The sequence below is a fragment of the Jaculus jaculus genome, chromosome 6, assembly GCF_020740685.1.
Source record: "Jaculus jaculus isolate mJacJac1 chromosome 6, mJacJac1.mat.Y.cur, whole genome shotgun sequence".
Taxonomy (NCBI): Eukaryota; Metazoa; Chordata; class Mammalia; order Rodentia; family Dipodidae; genus Jaculus; species Jaculus jaculus.
The window spans coordinates 16,304,411-16,316,797 of record NC_059107.1 but is presented as its reverse complement, the minus strand read 5'-3'; positions in this window follow the sequence as shown (position 1 = coordinate 16,316,797).

Below are 12,387 nucleotides of genomic sequence, written 5' to 3'. Positions count from 1 at the left end.
ATGGTGGGGAAGCGTGGCAGTGGCCGGCAGCCAGACATCACATCTCCACAGTTAGGCAGGGAGGAAGAGAGAAGCGGGAGAGCGGGCTAGCACTGGCAAGCCGCGATGGACTACAGAACCCCAAGACCCACTCCTAGTGACATCTCCTCCAGCAAGGCCCACCCCCCCAAATGCTCCACCCGCTGAGGACTAAGTAGGAAGCCTTGTTATAAAGACTTGAAACTGCGTGGGTCGTCTGACATTCAAACCATTTATCTGTCCACCTGCGTACATGTTGTTTTACCGTATACTTTTCCTAAATTCTTCACCAGAGCCAAGTTCCTGGCAGGGTCCCTTGACCAGTTGATTTCTAGCCTATTGCTTCGTATTTTTGTCTGCTTTACCTCTCATATTCTCTCTCTCTTTCATGCGTCCAGTGTTTTACCATTCATCATAGAGCCTTACGGGAACAGATTAAAATGAGTCAATGCTGGCCTTCCTCGTCCTCTCAGAGTTTGTGGTCTGAGATGAGGAGCGGGGACGGACTACTGAGGGTGCGTGGAGAACCGTGTCTGACCGAGATGTGAGTTAAATACAGACAGAAACGAACGCATGGCGCAGGGGTCAATTTTCCTCATCCTTCCTTTCCTTTCTCTTTTGTACTTTCTGAACCAAACCATACAAACCCTTTGGGGGATTTTCACTTGTGGTGGCCACCAAATTCAAAGAGTTCTAAAGGAAGTGGTGGGAATCTTTTCCTTGGGGGCACCTAAAAATCTATGCCTGGACAAAGTGTTAGGGCCCAGATTTGGAGGGGACAGACCGGATCCCAGGGGAGCGAGGCAAGGAAGTGAAGTCATAGAGAGTGTTCTATCTTCTCATCTCCAGTTTCAGGCAGAAGCGGCTGTGTGGGACCCAGGGATGAGTATTGGTATGCTTGGGAATGGGGTGGGGCATTACAGTGGGCATCGGGGCCATGGCAAAGAGGCAGAAGGGAAAGAGAGAGCCAGTTTCCTCTGTCCCTATCAATGGAGTGTGGGGAATGCTGTGACAGGAAGTGCCCAGAGCGTCTCAGCTGTTTACTGGACACCAAATTAAATGACTTGGAAGTTTGCCTTGGGAGCCTTTGAAAAGCTGAGGGGAGGAGAAGGAGGTATCCTTGTTTCTCTGCCTCCTACGGGACTGCACTGGTGAATGGAAAAATTTCTGGGAACTCCTAGACAGGAACAACCTGGGATCATGGCAGGTAGTAATGACATGATGTGAGCTGCAAGCTCCTGGGAGGTCCCATCTATCCCCCTGGCCTTTGGAGTACTTCACGCTTCGTGGCAGGCCTGCTTCCCTTGCATGACCGCTGACTTGCTTGGTGTCCTGGGGCACTGTGCCAAGCTCGGCCACGCGCAGCGTCTCCCAGGCCTGCAGCAGCACCGCTGTGGTGGGTTTTGTTGGCTCCATTTCCCAAATGAGGGAACCAGGGAAAAGAGGGAGTCGGTAACTTACCCAGCATGACACAGACATGAGAGGATTAGAGCAGAGGTCATTTGATGGAAAAGCTTACACTTTTCGGCTCTCAGGGGTACCCAGATTTGCTTAGAACCTGGCTTCACTGCCAGGAACACAAGACAAAACAAGACAAATAAACAAACATAAACAACAACAAAAAAGTCATCCTGTGAGGAAGAGATGGCTTAGTGATTAAAAAGACGCTTGCTTGCAAAGCCTGATGACTTGGTTTGATTCCCCAGTACCCACATAAAGCCCATGTACAATGATGCATTGTCTGGTATTTGTTTGCAGTGGCAGGAGACCCTAGCATGCCCATATTCAGTCATTCATTCTCTCTCTCTGCCTATTTCTCTCTCTCTCAAGTAAATAAATTAAATTCACAAAACCGTCTCTTCTTGGAAGTCTCCGAAGGCAGAAACACAGATGCACAGGGCCTGAGATGCTGTACAGTACAAATGTTGCTCTTTCTGGAGACTGGTCTAGAGAGCTAACTAGCTATCTCCTCCTATAATGAAAATATGCTGTATGCACACAATAGAATAGTCTCAGCTATGAAAATTGAAATCTTGGGCTGGAGAGATGGCTCAGTGGTTAAGGCGCTTGTCTGCAAAGTTGGAGGACCTGGGTTTGATTCCCCAGTACTCATCCATGTAAAGCCAGATCCACCAAGTGGCACATTCATCTGGACTTTGTTTGCAGTGACTAGAGGCCCTGGTGTGCCCATTCTCATTCATTTTCTGCCTCTCCTTTCCTCTCTCTCTTTCTCCTTGAAAATAAATAAATTAATAAAAATACTTAAAAAATTGAAATTCTGGGGCTGGAGGGATGGCTTAGTGGTTAAGGTGCTTGCTTGTGAAGCCAAAGTACCCAGGTTCGATTCTCCAGAACCCACATAAGCCAGATGCGCAAGGGGGTGCGTGTGTCTGGAGTTCATTGCAGTGGCTTGATGTCCTGGCACACCCATTCTCTCTCTCTCCCTGCCTCTCTCTCTCAAAACGGATAAATAAATAAATTTAAAAAACCCAAAATTCTGAGCTGGGCATCGTGGTGTATGTCTGTGATTCCTCTACTCAGGAGGGAGAGGCAGGAAGATGAGGGCTTCAAGACCAGCCTTGGCTACGCTGCAAGTTCAAGGCCAGCCTGGAGTAAATGAGACTCTGTCTCAACAAAACAATACCAACCAGCAAATCAATCAATCAAACAAAAAAGATTAAATTCTTATCAGTTAGATAAACCAGATGGAACTGAAGGGCTTCATGTTAAGCAAAATAAGCCAGGCAAGACAAAAACCAACAATCTCATTCATTTATGGAAGCCGAACAAGCTGATCTCACAGAGGAAGACTGCGGCGTAGTGACCAGGAAAGACTAGGACGGGCAGGGGCGGGGCATGGAGGGAGGTGGGTCTCAGGAGCTGAGACTTGTGTCCCCACAGCACAGTGGTTTCTGCAGCTGACACAATTTATGATAGGTTCTAAAACTCGAAGAGGAGAGATGACTAATGCAGGGAGTAGAAATGCCAGTCATCACGGTTTGACCACTACATACTGTCCGATTCATTCACTTACCTCAGTGTGCCCACAGACACGGATGACTATTATGTATCTATGCGGAAAAAATAATCTCTTAACCTTTGGAATTTAAAGTGAGCTTATATCAGGCGTGTGTCTCAACTGCTCCAGGAAGAAGGATGGTAGACGTGGTCTTAAGGTTATGAAGTTTGATGGCTCCATGATGTTAGCCAGGTGTTGTCGGAGAGGAGGGAGATAGATAGAGAGAGAAAGAGAGAGAGAGAGAGAGAGAGAGAGAGAGACTGATGACAGCATGAGTGATGGTATTTAGCCCTAAGGAAGTAGCTGGTTAAGCCGGAGACAGACTGCATTCCAGCTCCTGTTAGCAGTTAGCTTTGTGACCTTGGGCGAGTTGCTTCTTCTATTTAAGCTCCTGTTTGTCTGTAAAATGGGGGTTTTAATAGTATTTACCACATCAGATTGTTGAGAGGATTAAATGGAACTGTGTCTGGAACCTAGAAAGCTTTCAACAAACATTAGGTGTTGGTATTTTTTTTTTTTTTGGTATGATCTTAAAAATACACAGCAAGCCGGGCGTGGTGGCACATGCCTTTAATCCCAGCGCTCAGGAGGCAGAGGTAGGAGGATCGCCGTGAGTTCGAGGCCACCCTGACACTCCATAGTGAATTCCAGGTCAGCCTGGGCCAGAGTGAGACCCTACCTCGAGAAACCAAAAATAAAAAAGAAATACACAACAGATTTCTTAGTCCGGAAATACTTAAGCACACATTCCCCAGTTGGTTACTCAGCAGTCCTTCCTCCCCTTTATTGACAATTGATACAAGTTTTTTTTTTTTTTCCCTGCTATAAATTGCCCAGAACAGACAAAGGCCGGCAAAACAAGAATCCGGTTGATGTTTGTTGAAAATTTATTGTATCCAATGTGTGCTATGTGCTTTAGAGGCATCTCTCATTTCAACACCAGAATTCTACCTGTAGACAAAAACAATTCATCTGCCTTTACTTCTGACCTGATCATATTCAGAGAGCCCAGGGCTTGCTGGAAATAATTCTACACGCAGAAATAACTCTTGGTTTGAAGGCAAAGCCAGTGTGAGTGTGGCTGTTGGCGATCTTACCAAACAGAGTGTGGTGGGCAGTTGGCCCAGCCTGCGTGCTGTGCAGAGAGGAAGAGAAGCCCAGCTCCATCACACAGGCTGGGCGGCAGGCCCTGGGCCGGTAATGCTTGGCCACTGGTTCAATTTTGTCAATAGGAATTTTTCTGGTCTATTAGGCCAGAGAGATTCACAGAGCATAACCCTCCACTCAGAAGGGCAGGAAAGGAAGTAGGGTCCATGTGTATCCTCATGAAATGGGGACAAAACAAAACAACCCCCCACCCCAAAACCAACCAGGGAGGAATGGCAAATGAACTGGCATTTTCAGTTACATTCCAGGGGTGAAGGGGGCTTTCTAGTCTAGGTGGGGCAACTTAATCAAAGCTGTTGGGTCATCACCAGGTTGAAAGATTTACCCTGTTGTCACTTGAAGATGCTAGATCACTCCTCTGTTCAGTTCTGGGTGCTGCTCTTCCGGGGAATCTAGGCATTTACAGAGGAAGAAATACAGATAAAGCCAATGAACATGTAGATGTTTGCCTGTGCAGCCAGAAGTACCCAAAGGTCACAGGCCATCAGTTACTTGGAGTGAGTTTTTTTTTTTTTTTTTTTTAAATTTTTATTTTCTGAGGTAGGGTTTCTCTCTAGCCCAGGCTGACCTGGATTTCACTATGTAGTCTCAGGGTGGCCTCAAACTCATAGCAATCCTCCTACCTCTGCCTCCCAAATGCTGGGATTAAAGGCATGCACCTCCATGCCTGGCTCTTTTTGAACTTTTTATTAAAAACTTTGTAAGTATAGATAATATATACCATGATAGATAATATATACCATGATCATAATACCCTTCCATGACCCCCACTTTCCCCTCCTAAATCCCCTCTCCACTGACCTCTTTCCTTCTTCTTTCCAATTAGTCTTTCTTCTATTTTGATGTCATTTGTTTTTTTCCCTTCTGTTAGGTTTTGTGTGGGTAGTGTTAACTACTGTGAGGTCATGAATGTCAAGGCCACTTTGTGTGTGAAAGACAGGATTATAAGCAGTTGTCCCCTTCCTTTGGCTCTTACATTCTTTCTGCCACCTTTTCTACAATGGTCCCTGAGCCTTGTAGGGTGAGATAAAGATGATCTTACTCGGTGCTGAACTCTCCACTGTCACTTCTTCTCGGCACTATGGTAAGTTTTGAGTCACCCCAGTAGCTACCACCATCTGAAAAGAGAAGCTTCTTTAACCAAAAGTGAGAGTAGCATTAATGTATATGGGCATAAGCATAAGTATTTAGAGGGCAGTTTGGTGGGCTCAATATATCCATTTAGTCAGACAACAGTAGTGGTTTCTACTCTAGGGCTTATGACCTTCCCAGCCATAGGTGGCTTTTGACTAGGTTTTCAGTATCAGGCAGGAATTCTCTCCTGTGGATCCTGACTCAAATCCAATCACAGAGGAGTTGGTTTCTTCCATAACACAAATGCCACCATTGGACCAGTTGCCACCTTTGGCCTTGCTGGCCAGCTGTCAAGCTTGCAGGGTGTGCTGTTGGTTCAGGCCACTGGTGACTTCTCTCCCTCCATAGGCTGCATGGCTCTTTCTAGCACTCTGACAGCTAGTCCACAGGGAGGAGGTCTCCAGCTCAGCCCAGTTTGATTTCTCAGTGATTTGCAGCCCAAACATATGGGGTCTTCATCAATAGGGTATTACTATCTAGTTCTGGTAGGAAATCAAGAGCCTTGGCCTGTAAAGGTTTTGGGGCATCAGAGGTCTCCCTGGCCAACAACTTGCTGGAAGGCATCCTATCCCTGGCACTGAAATTTTTCTCATGTCTATCTATGGCTTCTGAGCACAGCATTGTCTTCCCCTACAGGGCACTTCTACCCAAACTCACTCTGTGTTGTTTTTTTTTTTTTTTTTTAACATATATCTTGTTAGCTAGTGAAGAAGCAGGTTTCCATATGCTTGTTTATAAGTTAAGTTTTGATTAACCTTCCTCCTGCAGCGAGTTCTGATTCACTGGCTGAGGTGAGGTCAAGGGATTTATTTGTATTTTGCACAGGTATCATGAGTGGATCATGAGCAGACCGTGTATTGAGAAACAACATGCCCATTTTACAAATGCTCAAATGAAAGCCCAGAAAAAAAACAAATGACTTGGCAGAGGTCTTGGAGAGAGAGAGAGAGAGAGAGAGAGAGAGAGAGAGAGAGAGAGAGAGAGAGGGGGAGAATGGGCACGTCAGGGCTTCCAGCCACTGCAAACGAACTCCAGATGCCTGTGCCTCCTTGTGCATCTGGCTAACTTGGGTCCTGGGGAATCGAGCCTCAAACCGGGGTCCTTAGGCTTCACAGGCAAGCACTTAACCACTAAGCCATCTCTCCAGCCCCCAAATTTTTATCAACACTGAATCTCTTCAGTCTACCATTTAAAATATTTTTAAGTTTATTTATATGAGAGAGAGAGAGATAGAGAGAGGGAGAGAGAGAGGAAGAGGCAGAGAGAATGGGCTCATCAGGGCCTCCAGCTGCTGCAATCAATCTTCAGACACATGTGCCACCTTGTGCATCTGGCTTATGTGGGTCCTGGGGACTTGGACCTTGGTTCTTTGATTTTGCAAGCAAGTGCCTTAAAAGAGAAGCCATCTCTCCAGCCCATCCAGTCTACTTAATTTTTTTTAATCTCAACTAACTTTTTAGTTAGAATACAAAACTCAGTTTTTATTATGTCATTTTCATATATGTATATCATTGTGCTTTGCCCCTCCTCTCGGTAGTCCCTAGCCTGCTTTTATGTTCTATCTATCATCTATCTATCTATCCATCATCCATCTGTCTATTATCTATCTACCTATCATCTATCTATTACCTATCAATCTATCATCTATCTACCTACTTATTTATCTATTATCTATCTATCTATCTATCTATCTATCTATCTATCTGTCATATATGTATGTATGTATCTATCTGTCATCTATCATATCTATTATATATGCATGTCTATATCTATCTATTATTTATCTATCATCTATCTATCATATCTATCATATATGTATGTATGTATGTATGTATGTATGTATGTATGTATGTATGTATGTATCTATCTATCTATCTATCTATCTATCATCTTTCTATTCATCCATCCATCCATCCTTCTGTCCTTCTGTCTCCCTAGCTACCATCTATATCTGGAGTAAATCTATGAGAGAATACGTATGATATTTTGATGACTATCTTTCCCGCCCCAGCCCAGGCTAGGTAAGGTTACTTTGTTCTCTGCTCTCAGAAAACCACATCCTTTTCCATCATGGTGCTGACCTTGTTATGTGTTTACACACTTCACCATGCATTCACTTGATATCTGTCTTTCCCCCTCCTCTCATCTCAGGCTCTGTATGAGAAGGGAGTGTATATATGTGCTCCTCCAAGGGCTAGTGGAGTGCTTGATGGATAATAACTGCTCTACAAGTATTACTAGTTCAATACATGAGTGAATAATGATTAAGAGCAGGCTGATATCAGCCTTAACTGAGAGCCTAAAGCAAAATGTATGTGAAAATTGTTGTCTTCTAATGGTATTCCCATTGTAGATATTTTCATCTAATTTTTACTTTTTGGATTTAATTACATATTTTTTGAGACAGGGTCTCATGTATCCCAGCCTGGTCTTGAACTCACTGTGTACCTGAGGGTGACTTTGAGCTTCTGGTCCTCCTGATTGTTGGGTTGTTTGTACTCACTAAGCGCTGGGATTATAGGTTCTCACACCACACCCAGTTCCTGCAGAGCTGGGGATTGAAACCATTCATGCAGGTACCCAACCTAGCTACATGCCCAGTCCATTTTTTTGGAATTCCATTGAAACAGGGTCTCACCTTGTGGCTGTAGTTCAGGCTGGTCTTGAACTCATTGTGTAATCCAGATTGGCCTCAAACTCACATCAATCCTCCTGTCTCAGTTTCCCGAAGCCTGGAATTACAGGTGTGAGTCACCATAGCCAACTGTGTAGATATTTTTAAGTTGTTATTCTTATTTCTGGTCCAGCCTTTTTCATTTCACCTTCCCATCCCATTCCTGAAGCCAGGGCTTAAGACAGGCAAAACTGGGCAGGACGAGATTTGTTTTTTGCTTTTCTTGACTATATTTTGTTTGTTTGTTTGTTTCTTTTTTTTTTTTTTTTCCTGAGGTAGGGTCTTGTTCTAGCTCAGGCTGACCTGGAATTCATTATGTAGTCTCAGGGTGGCCTTGAACTCACAGTGATCCTCCTACCTCAGTCTCCCAAGTGCGGGGATTAAAGGCATGCGCAACCACGCTTTTGCTTGACTATCTTTAAATATTTTTTATTCATTTATTTATTTGAAAGCAAAGAGAGAGGGAGAGAGAGAGAGAGAGAGAGTAGAGAGACAGACAGAGAGAATGGGTGTTCCAGGGTCTCCAACTACTACAAACGAACTCCAGATGCATGTGCCACTTTGTGCATCCTGCTTAACACGGGTCCTGGGGAATCGAACCTGAGTCATTAGGCTTTGCAGGCAAGCTCCTTAAACACTAAGCCCTCTTTCCAGGTCCTTGACTATCTTTATAAGCTTTCTATTTTTGTAGTGCGCTTTGTGTTGGGAGTCCATTCTCTTTTCTGCAACCTTCCCTTCCATTCATCTGCAATATCCCAATGACCCCAATTGTCCCATGCAGCCTCCAACAATCCTTGAATTGTGGCCTCTTCAAGTTTATTCCTAGTATTTTAACCCAATGTCCTATTTTCTCTGTGCTTGCTGAGGGTCAGGGCACTTGATAGGAATGGATACTTGCAAAAGACGGACAACAGTTTCATCTATTGCTTATCTTCCTCCCTTTTTAATTTGTACTAAGTTCATCATTTTTTAAAAAAAATATCTAATTTATTTATGAGAGAGAGAGAGAGAGAGAGAGAGAGAGAGAGAGAGAGAGAGAGAGAGTTGGAGAGAATGGGTGTACCAGGGCCTCTAGCCACTGCAAATGAACTCCAGATGCATGTACCACCTTGGGCATCTGGTTTATGTGGGTCTTGGGGAATTGAATCTGGGTCCTTAACTTTGAAGACAAGTACCTTATCCACTAAGTCATCTCTCCAGCCCATGTTCATCCCTTTGAAATGTATGTATGTGAGTATGTTCATGCACATGAGTGTGTGTCCGTATGTAAAGGCCAGAGAACAACCACTTTGTGTGAGACAGGGTCTCTCATTGGCCTGGATCCCACCAATTAGGCTAGATTTGCTGGCCAGCAGGCACCAGGGATCTGCCTGTGTCTGTCTCCCCAGGCCCATCCCAAAAGGCTCTGCATTTTTGTGTCGGGACTGAGACGTCCTTATGCTTAGCTATCTCCCCAGCCCACGACCCTGTTCCTTAGGTTGTGTGTACCAATGAGCTGGTCCAACCCTTGACTCTAAGGAGTTTAAGAATCACTGATGACAGAAGGGTTCTGATGGCTCATGGATCCTTAACTGAGCACTTCTAGAAACTTCTGTGACTTGTTTCAAGTCAAACAAATGATGGCAAGAAGAGCTATGAATTCAGATTAGAGTGTGTGCACCACTCACTTTGTATTGGACCAGATGCATTGTGGGCTCCAAAAGGCTAATTCTTCCCTGTAAGGAGAGGGAGAGATTTTTCTGGCTGGAGATGGTTAGCTGGTCTTCCTTGTTGTGTGAGACAACTTCTCTCATGTCTGACGCTGCGAATGCCGGACTAGCCGGCCCACAAGCTTTGGAATTCACCCGAGCCGGCTCTCCATTGTTATACTTGCTTTGGAATTACAGCTTGTAGACTGCCTGTGTCTGTTTTATGTGAGTTCTAGGGGCCTGCAGGCTTGCACAGCAAGTGTTTTTATCCATTGAGCCAGTTCCATAGCTCCTATTTTCTAGGTTTTACACACACACACGCACACACACACACACACAGCATTTTAGTAGGGTTTTGGTTCAGCCTCTTTTTGAAACTAAAGCTGTCCTCAGAGTCTTTGCCCACTCAGACCCTCCTGGCTCCCCCAGCATTGGACACATGGCCGTGTGAGAACCCACAAGTGCCCAGGACCCTTTTGGCTTGGGATTTGGAGATAAGAAGATGTATTTTGAACAAAGTCTGGAGATGTTCCAGTCTTCATGTGACCACAGTGACACGCCCATTTGGGCGAGCAGAGCTGAAGGCAGCTAGGACTTATGGGCCATCCTTCCCACCCATTCCCAGAGGAGTTTCCAGACTGCTCGCCATCCTATAAACCATTAGCTGGCTCTGACCAGCACATCCTATCTGTAGATGAACAAGTCATTTAACCTTGGTGAGCCCAGGCTCCTCATCTGTAAAATGGAATCACTCTTATTTTAAACAATTGCAAAAAGGTTAATATGTAGTTATTCCCGAGGACTGTGATTACAAGTAACTGAAATAATTAAGCTCAGAGCGACATCTATTAAATGCTTACTCTATGTCAGGACTAATGCCAAGCAGTTTGACAAAGGTTCCATTTAATTTTCACACCCAGGGCAGGGTAGGGGTGGGGAGGAGAGATCGTCTGTGTCAAGGCGATAGAGTGACCCGCAGAACCAGATCCCAGCTGCCTTGATTCCTGGAGACTTCTGTTTTGCTGATTGCATTGGCCTCCTTGAGCATTGAGGCCTCTCTTTTGCTTCTAAGGGTACAGGACAGTGGAGGGGGAAACTCCTGCTGGGCTGTCCCGAGGGCGGGTCAAGACACTGGTCAGAGCCCTGTCTGCAGAGTCCCCCCTCCCCACCGCCCCGCCTGGCTGTGACCTGGTGTTCCCTAGGTAACCATGGGGGACACAGCAAAGATTTATGGGCCTGCAGCTCCCAGCAGCTACCTGACCTGCTCTGTCCAAGAGCGACGGTGTCTGGTCCAGAGTGACTCATCAGAATGGAAGCAGACAGAAGCTGGAGGCACGGGAGGAAGGAGATCCCCCACATCCTCACCTCCCGTGGGCGAGGAGACCAGGAAGTCTCCCCTGCACACAGACCGTTCATAAGGCAGGTGCTCAGGTCTCGTTTACGGATGGGAACACGGAGGGAGGCCCCATTCCACAAGCTCCTTCTCGGACTTCAGGCACACTGATGGAGCCGTGGCTTTGTGCCAGGAGCTGAGTTAGATTGCGGCGGACACAAACATGAGCAAAACAGACCGAACCCTCAACAGTTCTGTGGACTCAGAGGGAGGAGCATGAGATATGGCAACAGGGACTGTCATGCATGAATGCAGGCCCTGAGAGTGGGCATAACAGGGAATTGTGTTTGAATATATTCACGCCTCTTCCTATTTCTTTTTGCATTTGTAGGTGGTATGTGTGTGTGTGTGTGTGTGTGTGTGTGTGAATATGGAGGCCAGAGGTTGATGTAGAGTGTCTTCCTTGATCACTCTCCACCACTTTATTTATTTATTTATTTATTTATTTATTTTGGTTTTTCGAGGTAGGGTCTCACTCTAGCCTAGGCTGACCTGGAATTCACTATATAGTCTCAGGGTGGCCTCGAACTCACTGCAATCCTCCTACCTTTGCCTCCCGAGTGCTGGGATTAAAGGTGTGTGCCACCATGCCTGGCTATTTTTAATAGATATTTCAATTTAATCAATTTATTCATTTGAGAGGGAGCAAGAGAAAGAGGCAAATAGAGAGAGAGGGAGAATGTGTGCACCAGAGCCTCCAGCCATTGCAGACGAACTCCAGACACATGCACTACCTTGTACATCTGGCTTACATGGGTCTTGGGGAATTGAACATAGGTCCTTTGGCTTTGCAGGTAAACACCTTAACCACTAAGCCATCTCTCCAGCCCTCCACCTTATCTATTGACATAAGATCATTCACTAAACCCAGAGCTTGCCAATTTTGGCTACTCTAGCTAGCCAGCTTGTGCCAAGGACACGGTGATTCATCCCCCAAGTGCTGGGACTGTAGAGAATCACCATGCCGAAGTAGCTGAAGTTTGCCGGACAGCCAGTCTACCCTAACTCCTGAACTGCAAACCAATGAGAGACTGTGTCGTACAGGAGGTGAGCAGCGTTCTGAGAATGACAGCTGAGGTCGCCCCCCAACCCCCACATACATGTGCAGCACATACATGTGAGCCTACATACATCTGAACATGTATCCACACATACCTGCGTACCACAAACATACCCATGAAGATACACACCAACATGCAAAAAAGAAAAGAGAGGTAATAAGCACTGTAGTTGACTCCTTGTTGCTGGGATGAGCATCTAACCAGACACAGTTTATGAAGGAAGGGACATGTGT